The sequence below is a fragment of the Planococcus citri genome, chromosome 1 (assembly GCF_950023065.1).
Source record: "Planococcus citri chromosome 1, ihPlaCitr1.1, whole genome shotgun sequence".
Classification (NCBI taxonomy): domain Eukaryota; kingdom Metazoa; phylum Arthropoda; class Insecta; order Hemiptera; family Pseudococcidae; genus Planococcus; species Planococcus citri.
The window spans coordinates 28,445,099-28,470,847 of record NC_088677.1 but is presented as its reverse complement, the minus strand read 5'-3'; the positions used below and the strand labels follow the sequence as shown (position 1 = coordinate 28,470,847).

General features: G+C 33.3%; 1 protein-coding gene and 1 long non-coding RNA gene across 3 annotated transcripts in view; one reads left to right on the top strand and one right to left on the bottom strand.

Moving 5' to 3' along the window:
- Positions 1-18,559, top strand: part of LOC135831216 (uncharacterized) — a 256,152-nt gene extending 237,593 nt beyond the window's left edge. Inside the window, exon 8 of the long non-coding RNA XR_010556163.1 lies at positions 17,794-18,559. This is a non-coding gene — a long non-coding RNA (uncharacterized LOC135831216). The remainder of the gene's footprint in view (positions 1-17,793) is intronic.
- Positions 1-24,632, bottom strand: part of LOC135831213 (mucin-5AC-like) — a 407,292-nt gene extending 382,660 nt beyond the window's left edge. Inside the window, exon 1 of one of the 2 annotated variants that reach the window (XM_065343528.1) lies at positions 24,453-24,632. The gene's annotated coding sequence lies outside the window, so the exon portion shown is untranslated. Of the gene's footprint in view, positions 1-24,256; positions 24,432-24,452 lie in introns of those variants that run through there. The other variant, XM_065343529.1, reaches the window with a different exon arrangement.
- Between the last annotated feature and the right edge of the window lie 1,117 nt (positions 24,633-25,749).

Sequence of the window (25,749 nt, the reverse complement as noted above, 5' to 3'; positions counted from 1 at the left end):
TTTCTTGTTCATCTGAAAATATCATCATAGTTTAAAAACGTGTGGGTAATACGTACTAAAAAGCCTATCTACCTATAAAATTTTACAAAATGGTAATGGGAACGAGGAAGTTGATTTTCAAAAGGGCGAAGACCTTTTTTAATCCAATTAAAACATTTTCCACGTTATCATGTATCATCATATTTTGGGTGGGTCTTTTTTTTTCAAGAAATAAAATGCAATATCAGCCAAATAGTTCGGAACAAACACGTCGAAAATTTCAATTCCCATTCTTATTTCTGCAACTTCCCTCCTCTGGTCGAGAACTTGACCTACTAATACTTATATAGCAGAGGAAATTTCCAATTATCATCAAGAACACAAAATAATGTATGAATCCATATTTTCAAGACGATTACCTAACTCTATTCAATTATTTCTTCGTAACACACACACACCAAAACAAATGAAAATTTCTCAATAATTCACACAGACACACAGTGGTTCTCAACATAGGTACTGTCACTACTGTCAAAAAAAAATCGTATTCGAAAATTGAAATTACCATATCGAAAATATTAGCGACTAAGCACAAGACACGTAGATATAAATAACTCGAAATTTTCCATTGTTCATTATTTCAGAATACAAACGAAAGAATATAGCCCCTGTTTTCGAAATTGTTAATCTGAGTATAGAAATCAGAGTGGTATAAAATTGAAACCCTCCCTCGAAAAAAAAGGCTGGCATTACTTATAAAGACCGAAACCGAGTCGAGGAGAATTTTACAAAGTTGTAATTTACACTGGAGGATCTTGTCGAACTTCATTAATTCCACAATCCAACAAGTGTTAAAATTAGAATCAAAAGTTTAATAAAAATAATCCATCAAATTAATTGGAACGCGAAACGAATTTTAAAATCGTCGTCGAAACGAATAATATAAACTATAGACGGAATTATTATTTGTTTTCGCTTCTCATCTCCAGCAATCTCCACGAGCGAATGGATAACTTATCTGCAAAATGTTTATCACTGTTTTAAACCGTATAAGCTTGCGAAATCAAAAGATAAAAAAAATAGAAAGATGTGAAAGCCTAATCTGTTTTTGTTAATGCGTTTTTAACCCGTTTACCATATTTTTTATTCACAAGTAAAACATTAAAACGGCGACTGAGATAATTTCACTTTAAATAAAAAATTCCTCAAGTTTTGTAATTAGTGCATTTTTTCCCCTCTAAATCTTGGAGTGTTTGGGATTTGTTTTAATTAGTTTCGATGTTGATAGTCGTTTCCTTGTTTCGTGTGTATATAAGTTCAGTTCAACAATTCAACTTCGCGAGTCGCGAACGTAAAGTTTTCCTATAAGAAGAAACGATTTGGAGGATGATGAGTTCAATTTTTATATCTGCATATTACAAGTAGGTATACTCGAGCTTTTTAATTCCTTAATATTAAAGTTCTGAGGGGTTTTTTCCCGCATTTGTCTTCAATTTCGAGTCGAATGCTGTTTTAAAGACGTCAAGCATCGGGTAATTTGGTTTATTGGTGTTTTTTTTTCTTCGTAATTTTTATTAGTACCTATCTTGTTGTGTTTTATTTTACCTCTTTGGAATTAAAGTTTGCGGTGGAAGAGTTTTGTTGAAGAATTGTTTCTAAAGCTGAGGTCATAATGTTTACCTACATTCAAATGTCTCTTTGGCGGTAAATTCTATTAATACCGAAAACGATAGATCCCATTCATTTTATTTTCTCAACTGGGAATATACATATTTAAGGAATTAAAGCTTGTGAGGTGCGATTAAAGATGTTGAAAAAAATTTGATCAATTTCATTTTCAGCATAAATTATTTTTGTCAGACTTTTTAAAACTTTGTAATACATTTTGTAAATTGTATGCTTCCTACGAATAACATTTCACGTTAGTATCAAGATTCGAGCAGAATTCCTTGGTAAATTGCAAGTAGCTTTTGATAAATTACTGGCGATTTATAGTTCCTACAGTAGGTACTGGTGATTTTTGGAAAATTACCTACTCATCATTTTTGACAAATAATAAGTATCTTCTGGCGAATCATCTCACTGGTGATGTTTGGTAAATTGCTGGTAATTTTTGGTAAATTACTGGTAATTTTTGGTAAATTACTGGTAATTTTCGGCAATTTACAAGTAATTATTGGTAAAAAATTACTGGTAATTTTTGATAAATTACTGGTAATTTTTGGTAAATTACAAGTAATTTTTGGTAAATTACAAGTAAATTTTGGTAAATTACAAGTAATTTTTGGTAAATTACAAGTAATTTTTGGTAAATTACAAGTAATTTTTGGAAATTACAAGTAATTTTTGGTAAATTACAAGTAATTTTAGGTAATTGGTAAATTACAAGTAATTTTTGGTAAATTATAGGTAATTTTTGGTAAATTACAGGTAACTTTTGGTAAATTGCAGGCAATTTTTGGTACATTACAGGTAAATTTTAATAAATCACTGGTAATTTCTAGTAGGTAAATTACTGGTAAATTCTGGTAAATTGCCAGTTTTTTTTCGTAAATTACAGGTTATTTTTGGTAAATCACAAGTACCCTTACAACAATTGTCAACATCAACATTTACATCGACTTTGTTTTTTTCCAACATGACGATGGAAAACTGACCAATAAGTTATTTAATAGGAATCTTCTGTCTGTAAAGAAGCCAGGTTAATGAACATTTTCGAAATTTTCTCATTATTTCTGATACCTCGACATGCAATGTGGACATGTTCATGTAAAATTCAATGCTCAAAATTTACATCCACAACTATGTCGACCAATTTTTCAGAATTAAAAATTTAAAAATTAAGATAAAATTTCTGTTTCAGTGTTTAAAAGCTCATTAAACATTTGAAAAGATGATTTTTTTTTGAAGGGAGAAAAATTTTTAATGGCCTTGATAAAATTATTCACTTTTCCATAGTTTGGAGTTGTCGATGTTATGTCGATGTGAAAGTCGATCATCCACAAATACATCGACACTAACATTGACCAAAATTTCAAAGATTTCTCAAATGTGAAAAATTCAGTTGATATTGTGGATGTATTATTTGTTGATGTCGAATTTCACATCAACATCAACATTGACATGTAGTCGACATGAAAATGTATTAGTTTAGTACTCTTAGATAACCTATTGTACCTTTCAGTATAAAGAGTTTAATGTTCAACTATACTGAATATGGACTTTCTGTCTGTACTTCTCGGAGGTGGCCTCCGCATCGATGCTGCTTTTGCTTTCAGCATGAGCAATGGCCACCTAAGTGTGTAAGAGAAAATGATTTTTGGAAAAAAATTTCAATTTTGAAACTAAAATTTAACAATTTTGCGTAGCTAGAGGTCGACATAAATTTTGATGCCAATGTCGATCCATCCACATCCGTCACATTTGGACTCCACATGTCGCTAGCATGGTCATTGTTCTACAGGTAATTTTTCATTTTTGGTAAATTACAAGTAATTTTTCATTTTTGGTAAATTACAAGTAATTTTTCATTTTTGGTAAATTACTGGTAATTTTTGGTAAATTACTGGTAATTTTTGGTAAATTACTGGTAAATTTTGATAAATTACTGGTAATTTCTAGTAGGTAAATTACTGATAATTTCTAGTAGGTGAATTACTGGTAAATTCTAGTAGGTGAATTACTGGTAAATTCTGGTAAATTGCCAGTTTTTTTGATAAATTACAAGTCATCTTTGATGAATTACTGGTAATTTCTGGTAGGTCAATTACTGGTAATTTTTGCTAAATTAGCAGTCAATTGGTAAATTTTGGTAAATTACTTTCTGGTAGATTTAGGTAAATTACTGGTAATTTCTGATGATTTACTAGTATTTTTTTCTGTCTTAGAACTGGTCATATCTGATAAATTATTAACAACTTTTGTTATATTACTGTTGAATTTGTGGTAAATTACAGGTAATTTTGGATAAACTGCTGGCTGGTTCTGGTGTTTTTATGTACCTAATATGTATTCATGGTAACTTTTGGTAAACGACTGCTTTTTTTTTGTAAATACCTACCTACTGTAAATGGGTAATTTGATAATTTTTGGCAAATGATTGAATAATTTGAATTATTGTTAGTTTTATTTGCTGTAATTTTCTGGTAACTTTTAGTAGGCTAAATGACTGACATTTCTCGGTAAATTATCAGCTAGTTGCTGGTTTCTGCTGACGATTGACATACTTTGCACGGTGGGGGGGGCTCCTAAGGATTTTAAAATTTAGTAAAATATACTATTTCAGTTTTTTCTCCTAGAATTAAAGACGTAGGTAATATTGAACTCGAGCTTTCTTAAAATCTGACAAACGACAATTTGTTGAAAACAAGGTAGTGACTCGAGAATTCTCAAAATATGAACTCCCTAAAAAAATTGATCTAAATCGTACGGCCCTTTTTTGCATGATAGAAAATAAGGTGTATTAAAACCATGTTGAATTTCACGCGTGTTTTAAATTTAATTGGAAAAAATTACTCTCGCAGGAATTATAGGTAAATTTTTCGGCGAAAAATTTCCAGGTGTTTGTCTGGAATTTTACTCATCGGAGAATTGAAGTTATTTGTTTTTGCTTTTTAGAATTGAAAAAATTGTTACGCCAGGTAGTCGCACTTGGCGAGCTACATTTATACATACAAAAGGGTAAAATTCCTCTCTAATAGGCGTTGACATTTTATTTTTATTTACATTTTAGCACGACTACTAGGTACATTCTTGGGACGTTTTTGTAAGCCTAATTAATATTTATGCGATATCGGCGAAGCCTACGGCCGGTCTGGGTATCGTGGGACTGCACCGTACGCGGCTTTTATGTTTTCTTTTTCGTATCCTACTATAACCTCGAAACGCAGGCAGGAAAAACTAATAATGAATACAACGTTGACGATTATATCATTTGGTTGTCAGAATATTTCGTAATGAAAAAGCTACTACCTATATACGAGTACATGTCGATGGCCGAAAGGCGTGTATGTGTCGAATAGATTAAATATTTATCTGAAATTAGTTGGCGAAATTCCGTTCAAAATAACCTGTTGCCATTATTGACACTATAAGCTTAACGCTTATAACAGCGCGCGATGACATACGTAATGCTGATTGCAAACAAAATGCTGCCAAAGTAATTAACATGTAAATTATCGGCGCGTTTCCGATACAAAAACAATTCGCGATGCCTTTTGAGCGATGCATTGCAGTTCATACTTCGGTCGAAAAAATTCCCTCGTCGATGATGATGAGCGAAACAGACGTGGATTTTTTTTTTTTTGACGCCCCCTCGTGCTAAATCAAGAAGAAAATGGAGAAGAAGAAGATGCGAAAATGGTATTATAAATTGGGCGAAAAATAAGACAGAAAATATTTACCAGCGAAAAGGAAAATTCGCCATAATTCTGTTCGCCTGCGCCTTCCACTTTCTAGTTCCTGCTGTAATTTGCCATGGTTTCGTTTTTCGCTCATCTCCCATCGCCCTCGCCGTGACAATCGCAATCGTTGTGAAATTAATTGAAAACTACCAAAACGCTTTGCTTGATTGCTTCGTTTTCCTATGATATTTGTTTTTTCTTTCTCGATCGTCGGCGTCGACTCGTCGTAGTCGTCTGTTGACATTATTCTTACCATTTTTTATTCCAGTGAAGAACACAGTAGGTACTTACTCGTGCTTTTTTTTTTTACTGTGTAAGAGCACCGATAGTTATAATAATATTTGCAGTTGAAAGACTCGGTTGTGTTTATTCAGTCAATCAATCAATAAGCGAAAAATTTATTGGGTGAAAATACCGATTTTACATGAGCAATTGAAGCTTTGAAGTCTGGCCGAGGTTTTGAAATTGTATTTTAATACAGTGCATCAAAATACTAGCTGTCGGTCTGTCTATTTCAAAATCTCAACAAAGCTATAACGTTTTTATTCTTGAAAGAAGAAAAAAAATTAATGAATTGGGTGAAATGCAGGAGCTTTTCGATTTTGTTCAATTTTTTTAAATGAAATATTCAGTTGAATATTGATAAAATCAAAGCAGCAATGTTGAAGAGATTTACCTTGACAAAATAGAAAAGGTTTTTAAAAAAATCCAATTTGATGGATTGGAAATTTTATTTTTTATTCATATCAAAAAATTCATCACACTAAAAGCACAAAAAATTCTAAAAATAAAGAAAATCTAAAAATTAGGCAAATGGTTTAGAAATAAGTTCAAAAAAATGAGAGACTATTTTTAAAAAACACTAATGGATAGATGAATACTGTTTGAATATTTGGTTTTTAAGACGATGAAGAAGAAATTCCAAAAACATCAATTAATAGAACATCAGAAAGGACCTAAAAAATAAAAAAAAATGCCTAAAAATGTCATAATTGAATAAATAAAATTGTGAATTTTTTTGAAACCAAAGAAAAAGAAAAACTACACAGCTATAAGCCATGATGTGCGGTATTCAGAGTAGTGTATCATGATCATCGATCAACAATATGCCTTTCTGCTAAAAATTCGTACACGTCAGTTCTGAATAAATGTGACCTTGATTAGACTAAATTAGATAAGATGAGACCTCACAGACATTCCTTAGATCTGATTAGATCTGACCAGATCAGAATAGATCTGTTCATGACCTGATCAAATTCATTCATTTTCCATTGGGATAAATTCCAAAAATTTTGAAATCTTGAACATCATTTTGTTTTGAAATCTATTTTTATGAAGATTTTAAAATAATATAGGAGAATAGAACATGAATTTCAAACGCTTGATTTGAAAATTTTGAAGTTTGTTCTCTTATTTCTATGTTAGATTTAGGTATTCCGAAATCGGTTTTTCAAAATGTAAATTTCAAAAAAGGTTTTCTAGAAAATTTCAAAATCAGTTTTCCAAATTTGTTTTGTAGACTGCTTCCTTCACCGAAACTTTTTAAAGTAGATTTTCGAAGTTTCAAAAATTTCAAAAACAGTTTTTAAATATTTTGGAATTAGCAATTTTGGAGGACCCTCGACGCAAAAAGCATATCCTTGCCAATATTTTGAAATTTAAATCCAGTTTTTAAAATGTTAACAAAAAAAGCTATCAAACAAATTTTGAAATTTATTTTTTGTTTCTTATTATTTTTTCAAAACTGTGAAAATCTGGTTTTGAAATTCACATTTTGCAAATTCGTTTTAAAAAAACTGAAATAAATTTCAAAATTTTTCTTAGTAAATTTCAACTTGCTCCAATTTTAGTCATCAGATAAATTTTGAAATCCCTCGAAGCAGGTGTTCTTACCCAAAAAATCACATATGGTAGGTACACTCATTAGTAACAGTTTTTCAGCATTCCTTGAAAATTGTACCTCATTCGAGTAGCCTAAAGTCTAACCTCTCACATAGAGAAGATTACCTATTCCAGAAATAGTTTTGCACTGGACATGGAAAAATCGAAACGTCGTCCAAAAATACACCATCAGGCCAAAAATCTTACCAGCTGAATTTCTTTTTCCAATTTTCGGAGGATTTTGAAAATTTTTCCAAAAAAAAAATTGGTTTTTGCTCTATTTTCAACCTTTTGAATAGACTGATGATGGCTTTGAGGCATTCTGGAGCCTTCAGCGGATTTTTTGGAATCGAAAATTTCGTCTTTAAGATCTTCTTGATCGACTTGAAGACATCAATTTTCAAAAATTCGCTGCAGACTCCAGGTTACATCAAAAGGACCTCCAATCAATTTCAAAAGTCAATTTGATCAAATTCTGTTTTTTTTTTTTTTTTTTAAATGGAAAATAAGACAATTTTTTAAAAATATAAATTCACCAAAAAATGAAAAAGTGAAATTCAGCAACTGAAATTTAGTCTCGTTGGACATTTTTGAATGGTCTTTTCATTCTTCTCTATCAGATCTAAATGTTTCTCTGACAGATCTGAAGGACAGAAGAGATGGTAAAAGGTTCTTTTGAGGTACCTAGAGCACTTTTTCATAAAATTTTCATCAAAATATAACATTTCCATGTTTTACTCGAGTATTCGAGAATTTTCCAAGTTGATTTAAAACCAGTTTTTCTCAAATTTTTGATTGAAACCTTAAACTTGAACCCCCTTTCAGAGGAGAGGAGTCTGAGCGAGGAATCTAAAATCATCGCAACACTTTTTCCAACCTCATTTCATAACTTCATGTACGAAATTCTACATTTCAACCCCCTTCTCCCTTTCCTTCACCATCCGACTAGTGAATACGTGAAAGGGTTAATGTGACGAAACATCGTTGTCAACTTGATCGCGCTCAGAATACAAAATGGTGAAAGAATGACAACCTCGTGTCCATCCTTTGTGGGGAAAAAAAATGGAAAAAAACAGTCGTTAATTTTTCAAAACGACAATTTTAATTACAATCAAATTTATAACATCGCGACGTTCGACGTGACATGTTTAGTGATTTAAATTCGCAGTATAGGACTATAGTAAATATGTCCCCTCCGTATATAACGATCCAATTGTGATTCTATAATAAATTCGCAACTACGTGCAACTTAATCAGAATGTCGATAAAGGTAGATAATTCATCGAATCGAAAGATGAAACATACGAGTAAAAAATACCTTTTCTCTTTCATATCCTATATAGGTACTATATTCGTACATCCGTATCATAAACTGCATATACATATACAGCTCTATACTATAATCGATTATACTAGGCCTTAAAGCATGGCAATGGCGCCTGGCACAGGCCACGGAGATAAATCGACTCATAGTATACGCAATAAATGCCGCATAATGTCGCGATAGTACAATGAAAGAGTCGAACTGGCGCGAAGGCGAAGATAAACTCGAAAAGCGCAAAGCTCACAGCTCGATGTTGGCTTACAACACAGTTGTCCATTCTTGGAAGAAATATTTTTGTGTAAAAATTCGCGATGCTTTTTCCTTGCACAGTTTCGCCTTCGCCAAGCTGTGTGCAATGAGTGACGTTGTGTAAAGATTGCGGGCACCTAACTTATCGCCTGTCAGACGGTCTAGAATAGGCGCCATTTTTCAAGCTGCTGAACGATTACAGAGCTCGCGCGCCGAGTGTTAAATATTAAACCGATTCTGAATGGGCATTTTCTCTAATCTCTTGGACGCAGATATAAACGTAAATAATACGTACAATTACTGTAACGATTTTTTCTCTTTTTTTTCCTACGAGCCGCACCAGGCACTGCATCGTCGCGCGAATATTTTTACACAAAAGCGCGAAAATTCAGACTGTTGAATTGCGGGTCAACTTGGCATTTGTTGTACCTGCACGTGTCCGGTGTCCGGTGCGAAGTGCACGAGATGTACAGGGTGTTCCGGATCACGGGTAAAACCTACCAACGAGAGAATAGGCGACTTTACTGAATTCGTGTGTGTACGGTTGCCTATTGCCTAACCCTTAAATTTTGTGTCATTGTGTAAAAAAAAAACCTGCTTGGATCTTCGTTTAGAAACTGAATTGAATTTAAAAAAACAAAACGAGTTTTTGGCTTATCATCACTCGACTTACCCAATCTACTCTGACACTCGGAAGATTATCTCAGAAGTATGAGAGCTGGATTCTGATCTTAGTCTGAAAATTTTTCAACCCCTTCGAAAAATCCTATTCTTTCTATTGTTTTCAAATGACCTTCCATCTGTGCTGAAAAATTCAGAGAGCCTGCTCTTCGCTGACGATGCAAAGATGTATAAGAAAATTCCAACTATTGAGGATAGCCAAGAACTTCAGACAGATTTGGATAGGTTTGTAGAATGGAGCATCAAAAACAAACTTGGCCTGAATGTTTCTAAATGTGCAACAATTACATTTACTCGGGAAAAAAAATTATAGGATGCGCAATTGCGCATACACAGTCAATGGGGAAGAACTTTCTTGCTTAACAACAGTTAGGGACCTGGGTGTAAATCTTGATGTGGGGCTTACATTCAAGTATCATATCAATATAGTGGAGTCTTGATAACTCAAACTCTGGTAACTTGAAGCAAAGTCGGTTTCCCTTCAACTCCCCATAAGACTCAATGTAAAATTCACTTCTTTAACTTGAAAGTAAAAAGTCCAAAACCTCCAATTTTTGAAAAATGTAGAAAAAAGCTCTGTAAGTTGAACGTTGGTGACATTTTGCCTCTATAACTTGAATTTCTTGTTGAAAAAACTTGTAAAATGCAAATCTCATTGATGCAAACCTCGTTTACAAACTCATTGGAGTTACTTATGAGTAGGTACATTCATGTCCATAAACATGTACTTACGTTTCACTCAAATACACAGGTGAAATCCGTGTTTCCATTTCATTCCATGGTAAAAAAAAAAAAAAAAAAAAAAACATTCATCTAATTCAAACTTTGCTAAGGGTGAAGTCGCCCAAAACTGACCACTTTTTGTAAAACCACCACCAATTGAAGACTATTTCACTTCAAAACATGGTAAATGGCTTAAAATGTACAGGGTGCCCAGAAATATCAAGTACCCCTAAGAAAGTTTTTAATTAAAAAAATAAGTTGGCAATGTGAAATAGATGTGTATGATTGGTGGAATGTTATCTCTCCAGTCCAACAACCAAGCGTGTGTTATCATTATTATCATTCACTGTGACCAACCCAAGTATTTTAGTAGAAAACTTTTTTAGGGGTACTCGATATTTCTGGGCACCCTGTAGGTTGAACCTTCCCCTAACTCATATCAAAATTTTGGCATAAATGAATAATCCTTAATATGTTTTTTGAATTTTTTTCTGAAACAACTCAAAAACAATTTTTCAAAATTTAATTTGGTATCCTAATCCCGACCACCTCCAAAAAGTTAGGTACCCTAATTCCAACCACATTTGAAAATGCAGCAACCAATAAAATACTATTTCACATGAAAATACAGTAAATGGCTCAAAAGATAGATTGAACCTTCCCTCAACTCATATTAAAATTTTGGGGTCATATGTACAATAATTCTTCATGGCTTTTTGGAATTTTCTTCCAAGGTACCTCAAAAATGACTGTTTGAATTTGGTACCCTAATCCCAACCACCCTGAATTTACATGATCTTATGGGTGGTTGGAATTAGGAGACCTATAATATTGTTTTACACTTTTGTAAAAATTTTCTATACATATCTGCGTTTGATTACAAAAACAGCAATACCATCAAAATCTCACTTTAATCATGATCACAAATCATATTTAACACCACAAAATTAGTTATAACAAGTTAAAAATTTTTGGCAATAAAAAGTGGTGAAAAACAATTTTTTGATAATGGAATTTCTTCAAATTCAATTTATTTTGCAAGTTTTGGCTTTACAGTGACCGGGAATGTCTCAAATTAATTGTCTGTGATAGAGGAACACGTTTATATCATTTTTCAGTAGGTAGTGCTAATAACAGACGAGATATGCATGGTGGTCGGGATTAGGCACCGGGCGGAATAGGGGTGTTTTACCCTCTGGAAATATACCAAAAACAAACTTCCATAACTCGAACTCCAATAACTTGAAAACTCTGATAACTCAAAGTCAACTCTTTCTCCCTTCAGCTTTGAGTAATCGAGACTCCACTGTACTATGTTAGTCAAGGCAAGAAGGATGGAGTACTTTGTGGTCAGAAATTCTGTGCACTTTAGGAGGATAAGCATGTTTAAAGTTTTATATTTCTCATACATACATTAGATCAATCCTTGAGTTTGGAATGCTAGTCTGAATCCTCATACCAAAAAATGTATACAAGAACTTGAAAAAATTCAAAACAAGATTTCCAAAATACCTATATTTAAATACTTTTAAATATCATCCTCATGACTTGACACCTTTGACTATATAATACTGGACTGCTAGCACCCAGTTAAATAACACGTGAATTTGATAACGCCGTGAGGCAAACATAGATGGCGTTTATATGGCGTTATAAGGCTCTGTTCGCACCCTCTCTTACCGCACTTCAGCGGAATCACCCGAGTGAGCGTAAGCAACTAGGACGATCTCCCCTGAAGTGCAGTGAGAGGATGCGACCAGAGCCTTATAGAACGCGGACATGTTGGGATCATCAATTTTACTTCGGCTAGCAGTCCAGTATTATATAGTCAAAGCTTGACACAAAAAGAACTTTTACATAGAAGGATTTGAAATCGACTCATTAGAAAAAAGAAGAGAAATAATCACACTGATGTTCCTATATGATATTATCCATTGTAATATAAATGGCAGCAACTTTTTGGGAAAAATTAATTTCTGGGCCCTGAGAGTCCATTTTAGACAGAAAAAATATTCTCCTTGAGCAATTACTATACATCTAGGATGAAGGTGTCTCCTATGAATAATGTCATGGGCATCTCAGATGCTTTTCTCTGTAGATGTGCAGATGCTGATATTTTTAGTATGGGTAGGCCAGCCTTCAGGCATGTGCTGAGGGTGGCTTGGGGGTAGGGGCATGGGTGCATTGGGAGTTACTTGTGAGCCACCTTGATATTACTTTTTTTTGGATGGTTTCATTTTTCTTTTTTCTTTTTTTCTATTTGTTTTTGTTTTAAGTATGTTCTTTTTCTCTATTTTTCTCCGCTTAAGTAATCACCATTTATTAATCTTTACTTATCTTTTGTTTTTAGTATCTTTTTGTTTTGTTTTTGATTATTTCTCATTTTACTTCCTAATATTTTGTATTTTTAAGTATTTTTTTCGTCTTCCTTTTCAATTTATACATAAAACGATTTAGTTTTTTTCCCCTCTCTCTTAGTTATAATCGGTCTCTCCTATAATTGGCTTCTGGCTGTTGGAGAGACCTAAATTGTAAAAAAAAAAAAAAAAATAGAAATAAAATAAAATAAATAAGTAACCTGTTTTCTGCTCATTTAATATGCTAAATCAGGATCAACATCCCAATCGAGTTGTTCCAAACAAATTCTAGACTTTTTTGCATTGTTTAGGGATCCTTAATCCCTCTACAATTCAGATTTCATCAGAAAATTCTTATTAACACGACTAGTTATGTAATGAGTGCAGATGATTTACAGGTTCTGTCGGCTTCTCGTCCCCTCCCTCTTCCTCGTCCAACTATACTCGCCTCCCTTCATCCCCCTTCCTCTAAACAATAACGAAAATCACGTTTTTAAAAGTATGGGGCATGACGTATGGAAGTTCAAAAATCGAGTTTATCAGTCTATCCGGAAAAAAAAAATGAAAAAAATACCGAAGTCGCCAGACCCGAATTAATTTTTTTATATTTTTTGGTTGATATAATAATATGGAATAGATTGGCTTACTCATTGGTATATTCCAATAAAATAACCTCCAAATGTACTCACAAAAATTAATCCATCGATACACGCTGCTTGAAATCCGTGTACGCGGAAATGGCCTGCACTTTCATCAAATTCATATTTTATCGCATGTAAAATTCCAAACATTTTAGCAAATGTGCAGTCTTTTCATAGTAGCATTATCGCAATAAGAAAAAAACAAGAAAAAAAAAGAAAATAAGAGAACCTATATATAGACTAGAAGATTGGAAAAACTTCGGAGAAAACTTTTCATCCGAATCATTCATTTATAGGTTGCGACTACCTAGTCTCACCGCTTAGATACATTATCCTTTACAAATAATTCAAACTTGCGAATCCATCTCAGTAATCTTTCATTTGAAAAATTGCGCGTCTTGATTTTTTCTTTCCTGTTCACTGTTGAGTTTTGTGCTGGAATTTCACTCTATGTACGAATGTTTCGATTATTCGAGCCGCGAGGGAAGCCGAGTGGTGGGTCGTCCAAAAATATACGAGTGAACTCGAAGAAGAAAGTCAGCATGTCGATGAGATATGACTAAAAAACCGCGTCAGATTTAACGCCTTAATAGTCAGCACATCGAATAGCACAAACATAAACTTAATTAAACTAACGATGACGGTTTATTTATGTGTAACAGTTTCACTGCGGGATATCCGCATATATATACGAAGAAGCTGTACGTACGAAAATTGCGCCTTATAAGCTATGAATACAATTCACTAGCACGTTTACGTTCGCTCTTCACCCTTCACCCTTTCTAGTTCTTGCTCTATCTGTCTTGGTTCTCTGTGTGTACCTCTGGCGTCGTTTTCAAATTTCCCTAAAATACGAAAATACGCGGAAAATTTTCAATTTTCGTCGACTCGGAAAATTTTATAATTGCCAAATACGAGTACACGTAGCGAGTTGAAGAATTACGACTTGGCTGAGTACACCGCCATCGCCATATACCAGTGTAACAATAAGGTTATTGGGTTATTTGTGTTTTCGAGATTACTACTCGTGTTTACAGGGGTGATAAAAAGGGTATAATGAATTAGAGTAGGTGCGCCTTTCTCAGTAAATCTAGTGAGATGAATTTTGTAGGTACCCTACAAGAAACCTGGTGGTTTTTTTTTGATTAACCGAAGACTGTGACAAAGCTTCGAAAAGTTGTAGATTTTGATGAAAAAAATCTCGATGGATTGAAATCAATTGTCCTTTCAGAAAAAGAATAATTTTTATTTTATTTGTTTGAAAAAAAAAAACGAATGATCTTATTTCAGTCTTTTAAGCTCTGATTGAATATTTCTTTTATTACAGGTACCTACCTAGTTTTGATAAGAAATGATACCTCGAAGCTTTATTGGTAATGTGCAATTCTCACATTTCAACCCCCCTTCCTTTTCCATCACTCCATCCTATAATAAAATATACTCGTAATGTTGTCTCGATACATCGCAGTTTATCTTCAACTTGTACTCGCTGGAGCGCAATTATCAATATTTAATTTAAAATCAAATCGAATAACTTTATTGAAAACGTTTATATTATTTATATGACGAATCTCGAAATCGTTCGTTTTTATTTAATACTCGACAATTCGAACATTGAACGATTCCACCACAACAAAGAGTAGATATAGGAAAAAAATGACAATATAAATAATGAACCGTAGTGGTATTTTTCTTACACTTCGTTACGTTTCGAGATGGTGAATACCATAAAATGTCACGTTTTACTTGGTAAATTTAAGATAACTGCAACCTCGATCCACATATACAAAACTTCATTTCAAAAAGTTAATGAAAAGAGAATCGCTGCATCTAGAGAGGAAAAAAATCAATTTTTTCCTATTAAAGAGTGGTGAGCGTACGAGGGTTTAAAATCACGACCGTATAAAGAAATCGTATACTTGAGAAGGTGTGTACTTAAATGCTCGAAGGTATTTTCTAATTGGGAATTCGAATGAAAAATCCCGTTTGAGTGATTTTCATTGTTTAAAGATGAAAAATAATAACGAGTAGGTGGGTAGGTACACAATTTATTAATTCTGAAACCGATGACAAGAGGATTTTACCTTGGGCTCATGTGTGTTTGGTTTGAGTCATTTTTTGACAAAATGTTGATTTTGAAACAAAAGAAAAGCAAACTGACCCTAACGAAGTGAGGGCAAAAGCTTGCGAAAATTTATGTTCAGAGAAAAATGAAGCTGGTATATTTTTTTTTTTGGTTAAAACATGGCATCGAGGTCCTCCCTGGTGTCTTGGAGCCTCCGGTGATCACCGGGTAACACCATATGCCACTCCGGCCCTGAAATCGTCCAAAAAGAAAAGAGGGGGATAATTTTCGTAATTACATCGCCCCTTCAGTTTTCGAGAATGGCAACCTAACTTACCTGTGCGTCGTTTGGGTTGTATTATGTGGCAAAATACACGACACCAATCAACTCTAGATTGAGGATTTTTGTAATTTTTGCAAAAAATGAAACTAAAAAAATAAAAAAATTGAATTTCAAAAATGTATCTAGGCTCATAAAAGGTACCTAAGTCATGTGTGGTCTAGTTCATTCCATTGGGTAAGTAAGTAGGTATGCAACCAAAGTTACAGCACGTTATGACGGTTGCGTTTCAATCGAATCACAGGAGCACAAAATGCGAAGCCAGATTGAATTTTTTCAACCTGATTACCTTGGGATTTTTTGGAAAAAATTGAAAATGTATGAGAAATATGAAAAATAGTGGGGGTGGCTGCATCATTGCGGAGTATATTATGTGAGTTTTATTACTCAATGTGAGGGGCATTCTCTTTCAGAAAAAGGTGTTGATGAGAAGAAAATCTTTCAAATATCTTGATAGAATTTTTAGAAAGATTTTCTTTTCTGTTTTATATCTTGAAAAAGTTGCTTCTGGTTCTTTAATATTTTTAAAAGATGTGAAACATATTTCGGTATCAACCTTAGGAATGTCTCACTTCTTATTATTGAGCTATGAATTTTCAATATTTAATTCATGAAACTTAATTTCAAAGAAATTACAGCTTTTGACGACTGAAAACTTCACAGCTCTGACGTCGATACTAAAACATGCATGCTAATTTTTTTTAATATGAAAAAAACAACAATTTTAAAAAAAATTTATATTTTTCAAAACAATTTTTCTCCTTTGATACACTTTTTTAAATAAATCTTGATCCTCACATTGAATAATGTTGCCCAAACTGTCCCCTTAGCGAGACACCACCAATGCCATCCCATTTTCATATTTTTCATACTTATTCGAATTTTTTTGAGAAATTTAAAATTTCCTTTCTTGCCCCTGCAGTCTTATAAATATGCAACCATTATAGCGTGATATAGTTTTGGTTGCATAATAACTCACTTGAAAGGAAATGAATTTTAGTCACTTGATCCAGAAATTTAAGATTCTATGAGGATTCTAAGAATCTTCATTGGGAATCGAAGTGTGACGTCACAATTACGTCACAGCGCATTTTTACGGGATTTCACGTTCTCATTTGGTCCCAAACAAAACTGTAGTCCCATAAGAAACCATGTAAAAATGGCATACTTGTCGTTCAAATTTCTCAATGAATAAGACACTTGTTGATAAAAAACTTATTTAAAACAAAAATTTAGACTTTCTAACATATCATATTATAAAACTAGCTTTTTTTAACACAACATTTCAGAGAAAATTGAAATTGAAAAGTAGCAAATTTACATGCAATCTTATGGAACGCTTCCGCAGGTTGGGACCAAATGAGATTGTTTACTTACGCACACATACTTGCGTTTTACAACACACAAAGATCCGCTTCGATGCCCAATATTTTGGTAGCACCAACTTATACTTTGCATTTATTTTTGAGAACCCTTTTGATATACTTAGTAAAAAAAGTTGTATTTCTTGAACGGTAATTTTTTTTTTAATTTCTATGCACTAAACGGACACTTTTTTTGGTTATATATTCAGTGGTCTTCAAAACTTCATGGTAAAATGGGACATAGAAAAAATTTTAAAGTGTCAGATTTATAACTACTCCTGAGATCACATTTTTTCAGCATTTATACGGTTTCTTGAGAAAATTTGAACCTTCCATAAAATGTTATTTTTAGCATTATCATCAAAATTGACCTTCGAAACGTAATTGGACCTAATTAATACGTGACCAAGAAGCATTCAACGTTTTCTGGAGTAGATATGTAGTTAGATAAATACCATTTAATTTTTTTCAGTTTTGGGAAATTCAAACTCCTTTTACTTTTCCGATTTCTTGAATTGGTTGCTGATTTAAAAAAAAAATGCCTCATCTCCCCATCGGTCTCTATGTTCTACTCGTAAGACTCTGAATTTTGGAAATTGGACACTTGGAATTTTACTATACGTCTCCCAAATAATTTTTTTGGCCACCTCAGGTCCAAATAGGAGGCTTGGTAGATGATTTTAGAATTTGTTTTGTAGATACGAATATTTCATATCTACATTCATTTTGACTAATATAATGTGACTTCATAATGTACCTACATATTTCTTTCTATTTATGTTCACAGCGAAAGCAACGACCTCTATTTTCTCATCAAGATAAGCTGGATAAGAATTCAACTTGCCTACTGAAGCCTCTAGTCTCAGATAAAATTCCAATGCTGCAACCGGTGTAATACGTATGTTATTCGAACAAAAGCTGCTGTGATCTTGAGCTATAATCTTCCTCTTGAACGTAGGTAATTTTTTTTATGTATTTCCCAAAACCGGTGTAGTTTCTACTTAGAGACAGTATAGCCAAATTCTAATTTGATGAAAAAATATTTACCATTGAGGCAAGATCTGTGGAACCATTCGAAGATATGATTTATTAAGTGACATTTGACGCATCCAGCAACTTACGTAGATACCAATTTTAAACAAAAGAATATTGCGACCGCGCAGCTGGAGTCATGTTCCTCAAACCCAAGCTGTCAAATACCAACAAAAAGATATTTCTTAAAGAGGCTAATTTTTTCTAGTTTGACTGAAACTTCAGTGTGCATGCTCTTTTCATCAATTTGAATGTCGTCTACTGAAGATTATCGCTCGAAAGCACACGCAATTCACGTAAATTTAACAACAACAGGTTCCTGGAAACTCGTTGCATTGAAAGTTGAAACTCGACGACCAGTGATAAAAAGATATTCCAAGTGTTGTTTTGAATCCTCCAGTCAGTCGCTAGTTTGCCCAAATACAAAATGGCGACGAAAAAATGCGCCTATTTTAGTTGACTTGGGTTCAAAAATTGCCGGTATTCACCTAATATTCCAAAGTACCTACCTAGTACCTACCAACCTACCTAGTAAGATAAAATTTTCCATTCGTATCCTACGATACAGTACATTACATAGGTACTTTTATATGAAATAATTAATTATAAAATTTAAAAGGAAAATCTATTCGTATTTTTTACTGCAACCGACGTAACGTATCGAGTATTTTATTTAACTTATCAACACGCTTGAAAAATTTCAATTTTTCCATTGGTAATATTTTTAGCTACGAATTTCATCGCTTTTGGAATATTGTACAAATAGAAATCATATCTGAATCGTGGAGAAAAAAACTGCATTAAAGAGAAAAATCGAATCAGACGAAAATGAAAAATAAACAAAATATGGTATCTATACTTGTAATAAGACGAACTAGCTTTGTACATATAATCGACTATCGGTAAATAGAAATTTGGTAATTTGCCTGATTGGCATTTTTTTTCTTTTCCAAAATGAGATTCGTTTTTGCTCGGCGGCGCGGCCATGCGGCGATAACAGATGTTAATTTTTCATATCACCTAGAATCGGGTTTTAGTAAAACTTGCTGGTTGCTGGCTCGCGATATTAAAGTTTTAAGCGCAATCTCGTTCTCGGTAATATGAAATACTCAATTTCAACATGAAAATAACCGAGCGTTGAGCGAGAATTTGCATAAAATAATTCCTTGCGAGAGAACTAAACGAGAAAAAAGACCGTTTAACGGCCATTTATTTCACGCGTATTTAATGACGAAGAATATCGCAAACAGGGTAATTCTTTCCAAAAAATCAACCCCCGAATCTTTAATAATTGGAATATTCAAATTATCAAACGTTGTTCTTTCTCTATGTGTTTGAGAGTTTATGGCGTGTCGTTAGATGGGGGTTTTTGGCTCACTAGTTGACGATGGTGGGAAGAGAGGTTGTTGGAAGCTTAGCATAAATATGGTTATCTGTGTTATACTCGTAGGATGCTGCGAGAAGAATATAGCGTATACTTATTCAATATGAGCTCGTATAGTTTGTCAGTTGAGCTGTAGCATTTTTTTGCATAAATTGATCATTGTATCTAAAATGAAGTATTGGAGTTACGTCGAGTGGATACTAAAAATGAATGTTTATTTATTAGTTTTCCAAGGATCAAAATAGCTGCATGATTTTCTTATATTATCCTTGCTGTCATTTACTATAGGTAGGTAAATCAGTTTAATTCATCACCCCCCCCCCCCTCCTACAGAATCTCAACTGTCCATTTTACATCGGTTTTGAATAATGCAACCGAATTCGAAAAGATTTTCTTATCGTATGCTTCAGCTCAAAAACATAATTTTTGATCATTTTTGACTCTCTCGATTTTGAGATAGATTTCACCAGCCCCACCTTTTTCAGAAGGAAAGGGGGATCCCTCTTGAGGAGATAGCATATCGTTGGAGCAAGTCCCTCCCCCCCCTTAAAAAAACTTTGATGGGCTGGCAAAATGGCAGTCCTATCTATGCAGCCAAAATCATTCAAAATCATGCTAAGGATAAAGCATCCATAGAGCTGTTTAGAGCACTCAGTTTCGACGTTAGAGCACGTCCCGTTCTCCCCTCTCCCCCGAGTGTTTCGAAGGAACAGAAGTGTCGTGTTGAGAAGTCTTAACTCTTCAATAAAGATGAAAACTTTTTCGTCTAAATCCCTTGCAATTGAGTTTCTACTTTTTTTTTCGTGAATTTTTCGGAAATAATTCACCTCTTCAAAATTTTATTTTCTGATTAATCGAGTGAATAAATAAAAAAAAAAAAACAAATTCATTTGGATTAATATTTAAAAAAAATAAAATCAATGAAAATTTGAAATTTTTTGCTGGTGTGCGGAAATTGATTCTTTTAAAAAAATGTGGCTGAGAATTAAAATTTCCAATATTTTGAAAATCAGATCGATGAGAAACCAGGACAGAGAAATCCTGTTTCCCAAATTATAGCGACACCTTGATCGAGCAGTGAAGAAGGGGGAAGAGGGAAATTTCCCCATGGGGGAGAGAAGCTCAACCAAAATTTGCTCTGAGCGAACCCCTTTCTGCTTTCGTTGAGTTCGTTTCACAGGAATAATTAAGATGGGACTTGGTTCGCCCAAAACTGGCCTCTTTGTCACTCGGTCATACATTTTCGTGGCTCTAAGTGACATAATGACCCATAGATCAGCTCCAATAAAATTTCAGCTGCCAAAATGGAAATTAGAGGGTCTCATTGGATTTGGAATTTTTCAAAATGGGCCGAAAAATCGACGAAAGAAATTGTAGGGTGAATTGAATTATTATATTTCTGGCCACATTTAAATAATTTCAATCACGTTTGGAGGCCTGATTTTGACTTAAATAATGATGAAAACATATTTTGAGGATTCAATTTTCTCAAAAAACCTGACTCGTTATAATCACAATTTATATGCAATCATATTTGGAGGTACAATTTTTTCAAGCAAAAGAAAATACCTAATTCAAATAAATCCTGAAATGCACGATTGGGCAGCTTAAATCCCATTAATTTCATTTTTTTGGTTATATTTCAGTTATCGACCAATGCGTTTTGTGGGCAACTTGCGACGATATATAATGAAAAGAAATGCATTTTTTTTAACCCAAATTTATTCCAAAAAAACCTCAATATCCTAAAATGTGTGATCAAGTCGCAACAACTATTGGAATATTTTTTCTGGATCTCATTCCAACAACCGAAGCGTTCTGAGAACGACTTTCAGCTTGAGTGAGAAAATACGATTTTTTTGGCTTAAATTTTTTCAAAAAAATCTCTTTAATTTCAAAATATTATGCTATTGGGCAGATAGAATTTTAGACATCTTTCTTGGTCATATCTCAACTACCAACGTGTAAAACTGGCATTTTTTTAGCACTTTACTGTATTTTTTGAAAAATTTGGGCCCCCAAGAAAAACTAATTTTTTCATTCGTGTCAAAATTAGACTTCTGAAGGTGATAATTGTAATTGAAATTTGAAATGAGACTAAAAATGAGGGTTTTTAAAATAAAAATTGGCTACTAAATTTTTTTCCCTTTGTTATGTTCTATTTTTTAACTCTTTTTGTGACAATTTGTGGTAGAAAAGACTTGAAGTAGTTAAGTAGAACTGTGGGGGCAACGTCACAAAACGTGTGATTTCATTTTTTGGCCCTGCTGAACTAAAATTGTCTAAATGGGATGCTTTTTCGTAAACTTGTGAAGATTTTTCATTTTCACTTTTTTTATTCTGTCAACTTTTCATAAACCCATAACAAAAGTCAACTATGAATAGGTAAATATTTCAAGAAAATTATTTTGTAAAAAGCATGAATTGGAATACTCCAAAACTTACTAAACGTGAATTTGGTCAATTTAATTTAAATCTTGCCAATTTTTGATCAGAGAAATGAGAAAAATTAAAATACTGCCTTTCAAACTGTGTCTTTGCATTTTTTTTTCTGAGTATTTCTGAATCTTTCAGGAATCAAAAAGTCTATCTGTGCTTTTGATTGTAAGTGTACTAAATTTGAAGAAAAATCCTGTTTTGCTGGAAAAAAATTTGTCCAATTTTTTGTCATGGAAAAATGAATTTATTTCATAGTCATTTAGTCAAGAATGTATTTATCACTTTACTACGAGGGCATTTCATCACTTTAATTTCGTTAAAAACTGCCTCGTGTAGATGAAGCTAAATAATAGACATGAAAAAGATGCCAAAGAATGGGAAAATAGAGTCGAATTTTCAACTTTTTGGCAAGGATACTCCCGATGAAAATTATTTCAGGGGTAATAAAGTGAAGATTACCAACTATAAATTTTTATTTTCCAACAGAAATTTTTTTCTTGTAATGAAAATTTTTCAAATTGATTACCTCCTACCTATGTTGATAGTTTTTTTTCAACTAGCTTTCATTTTAAAATATGTCATTATTCATTTTTTATTATCTAGTAGGTATCCCACTTAGAACCAAATTCATCTGAATTTAAGATCACTTAAGCCAAATTGGGAAGGAAGGGGGTATATTGGTTCAGCTTTCAGTAAAACACTGAAGAAAAGTTTCGAATTTGATATTGGTTTAACTACCACTTTGTCCAAGTGCCAAAGAGAGATTCTTCAATGGATTTCCCTCCTTCCTCTTCATTTTTCTGAGAAATCATGGAAATATTTGAAAAAATTACGTTACATTGGACCATTCTGTCTGACAGCCATTTTTTCGGAATTTCAATAAAATGGGATCGTTACGAATACTCGATAATTTAAATATTTTTAAGCAGGTTTGAACCCCCCCCCCCCCATTTTATTTCTTATAAAATACGTAACCAGAATTCTCTTTCAACATGAAAAAATCTCGAATCCTTCAAAATGGATCATTAAAAAAAAATATGCATCAATCACGTAAACTTTTCGTTCATATTTGGCAATTTTAGCATTCTCATTAACGAAATTTCACGAGAGAAACAAAGAATTAACGTCTCTCTATAAAATTCTTCAGTTCGCAGCTTCCTTCTGTGCGTTTCAAAAACGTGAAATTTCGTCAACGAATTTTCTTTAATTCACCTTGAAAATAATATTGCCGAAATTATTAATGAAACCAGGCAACGAATATTTAATTCTCGTGTTCATTCCTTCGTTCTGCAGTCACCTTTCACTTGATTGAGATTTTTTCACTTTTTTTTCTCTTTCAGCCACCCCCTCTCTCCTCCCTCAGCGTACCCAGTGTTCGGGAAGCATCAGTCCTCAAGTAGGTACGTAATCAAGCATATTTCCTGGGGTGATTTCTAAATCAGCATTTCTAAAATAAAGCAATTAAGCAGCTCAAGAGAAATGACCTTGGAAATTTGGTCTCCATGTGTGAAAAAAGTCAACTCAACCAACACCGTGGTTCACCTGAATTACGTAAACATTCCGCTAAAATAATCCAATCCACTCGTAATGTTTTTATAATCGACGAATTTCAAAAAAATACCCAACCAAGTCGATGGAATTGATTTTTTCTCCATTTAGCCGGTTTTTTCCCAACTCGGCATAAGTCATAGACTAAAAAACATGTTTTTTTGTGTAACACGAGGGGGAAAAAAGTAAAAAGTGTATAAAGAGTGTAAAATTTAGATCTTAATTGCCGCGCAGCAAAAGTTGCTACTCGGTGTAGTTTAATTGAACAAGTTTTTCGTCAAGTAAAAGTTATATACTATTTTTTCGTACACCGAAGCAATTTAAACTTTCAAATAAGAGATCATAGGTTGTCGTACGTGCCCGTGTACAAATACGAGTAGAATATATACGGAGCCGAAAACGTCTTTGAAAATTACCCAAGTAGCAGAATTTCCTGTAATAAATTTCGGTAGACGAGCGAGCAATTTTTTACCCTCGAGTTTAGGATGGCAGGAAGATGTAAAATTTTACAAAATCGAGCTCGAAATGCACTTCCAGGAAGTGCACAGTCGAGATTTGATAGGCTGAGTTTTTAGTTATTGGATTTAAAAAATGAGATTTAATGATTCGAGCTTTCAGAATGGTCGTAATAATAAAGCCATAAACTGTTTAAATAGAGCCAGATTTAAACAACACCGGCTGATTATAAACTTTCAACGTCTTATTAAAAATTAACTAGCGAAAATTATAGGTTGATACCCTTTTTCAAACACGCACATGAAATACACACAGTAGGTAGGTACCTAAGGATAATAATATTATGGTAAATATAAGGTAAATGACGAGCTTAAAATATAGATAAACATACGAGATAATTTCAAACGGTTATAGCTGTTGGACGATTGAATAAATATTATAGGAATATAAATGAAGCCAACACCACAATATACAGTTAAAGCGAATTAAGAATTAATCACCGAGTAATGAAATTTCATAGGGAAGAAAAAAAAATATATTAAACGTATAAAAATGAGCGCGTGAAGATTTTTCGCATAAACACTTACGATAGAATTTCCGCAAGGAAAACGATTCCGGTTTAGAAAAAAATCGTTCCGAGTGAAAATGCCGTCAACGAAAATACAATAAATACAATACGAGCAGAATAAACGTACGAATCTAAAACCATACACGGTTAGAGGAAAACTGATGCTGAGTGCTGTATGCTTGAACGATGATAAAAACCATCCTGCAATACGGCCCCTCTTTGCACCCCCTCGAAAAATGCCCAATTTCTACAGCATCTTTGGCGCCTGCGTTGGCTCGACACAGGCTACCATACATACACAGCAGTCACAGTCGCACACATTTTCACGTCGCTTTCGCCTCTTTCGGTCACCACCGTTTGAAAATTATGAACAAACAGATAGCATTCGGAATTTGTATTGTTTTTATATATCCTATGTTTGATTAGTATGTGATATGTTTAATTAATCATGTCTGCTGTTTAAAAACACTATAAATATAATTAATGGATTTGCGCTGGATGTATTTTTACATGCGTTTTTCTATAGGTATGGTACTACGAGGTAAAGGTGGATGAGGTAGGGAAAAAAAGAGGAAAAAAGAAAAAAGGCAGGGTTCGTAGAGGGGTATTAATGCGAAGGTTGCTGTATGCGTACGAGTAGGTAATTCGGAAAGGATTTTTTTTTTACCTGGAAATATAGGTACGTGATACGATGTGCTATAGTTGTTGTAGTCGGAAATTTAACCATGAGACATTGTATATGTTGGGGGACCAATTCCGAGTAATAATCCACGTTGAATTTGTATGTATAGTTACATACATGCGGTGTGTATTGTATCCCTTAGATCTTAAGAGAAGGTTGGGATTGGAACCAGCGTTTGTTTGTTGAACTGACGACTTTCATACCTATGAAACATGTTTAATTGCTCGTGATGAATTAGTGGCTGATTTGCTCGAAAATCCAAGAATACCTAATACCTATACATTTGCTACTGAGATTAAAAATGAAGCTTAAGAAAATATTGAATATTTTGAAAATCGAAATTGAATACCCTTTAAGGTGAATTATGAGAACTGAAATGATTATGTATTGGAAAAAAATGAGTGGGCTTTTCTGAAAGAAAAAAAGGTTACGACTCAAAATGACTAGAACTCAGAAGCTTCATTTTTAAAAATATAGATCGAAATTGATTTTTTTATTGTTTTGTTTTAAATTTTTTTAAAAAGCAGAGAAAATTAAAAATACCAATCACCAAGTATCATGGGCAATTTTTTCGAATTTTTCCAGCAGAATTTCTAATAAAAAGTTGTCCTTGGATATCTCAAAATAATGTCCG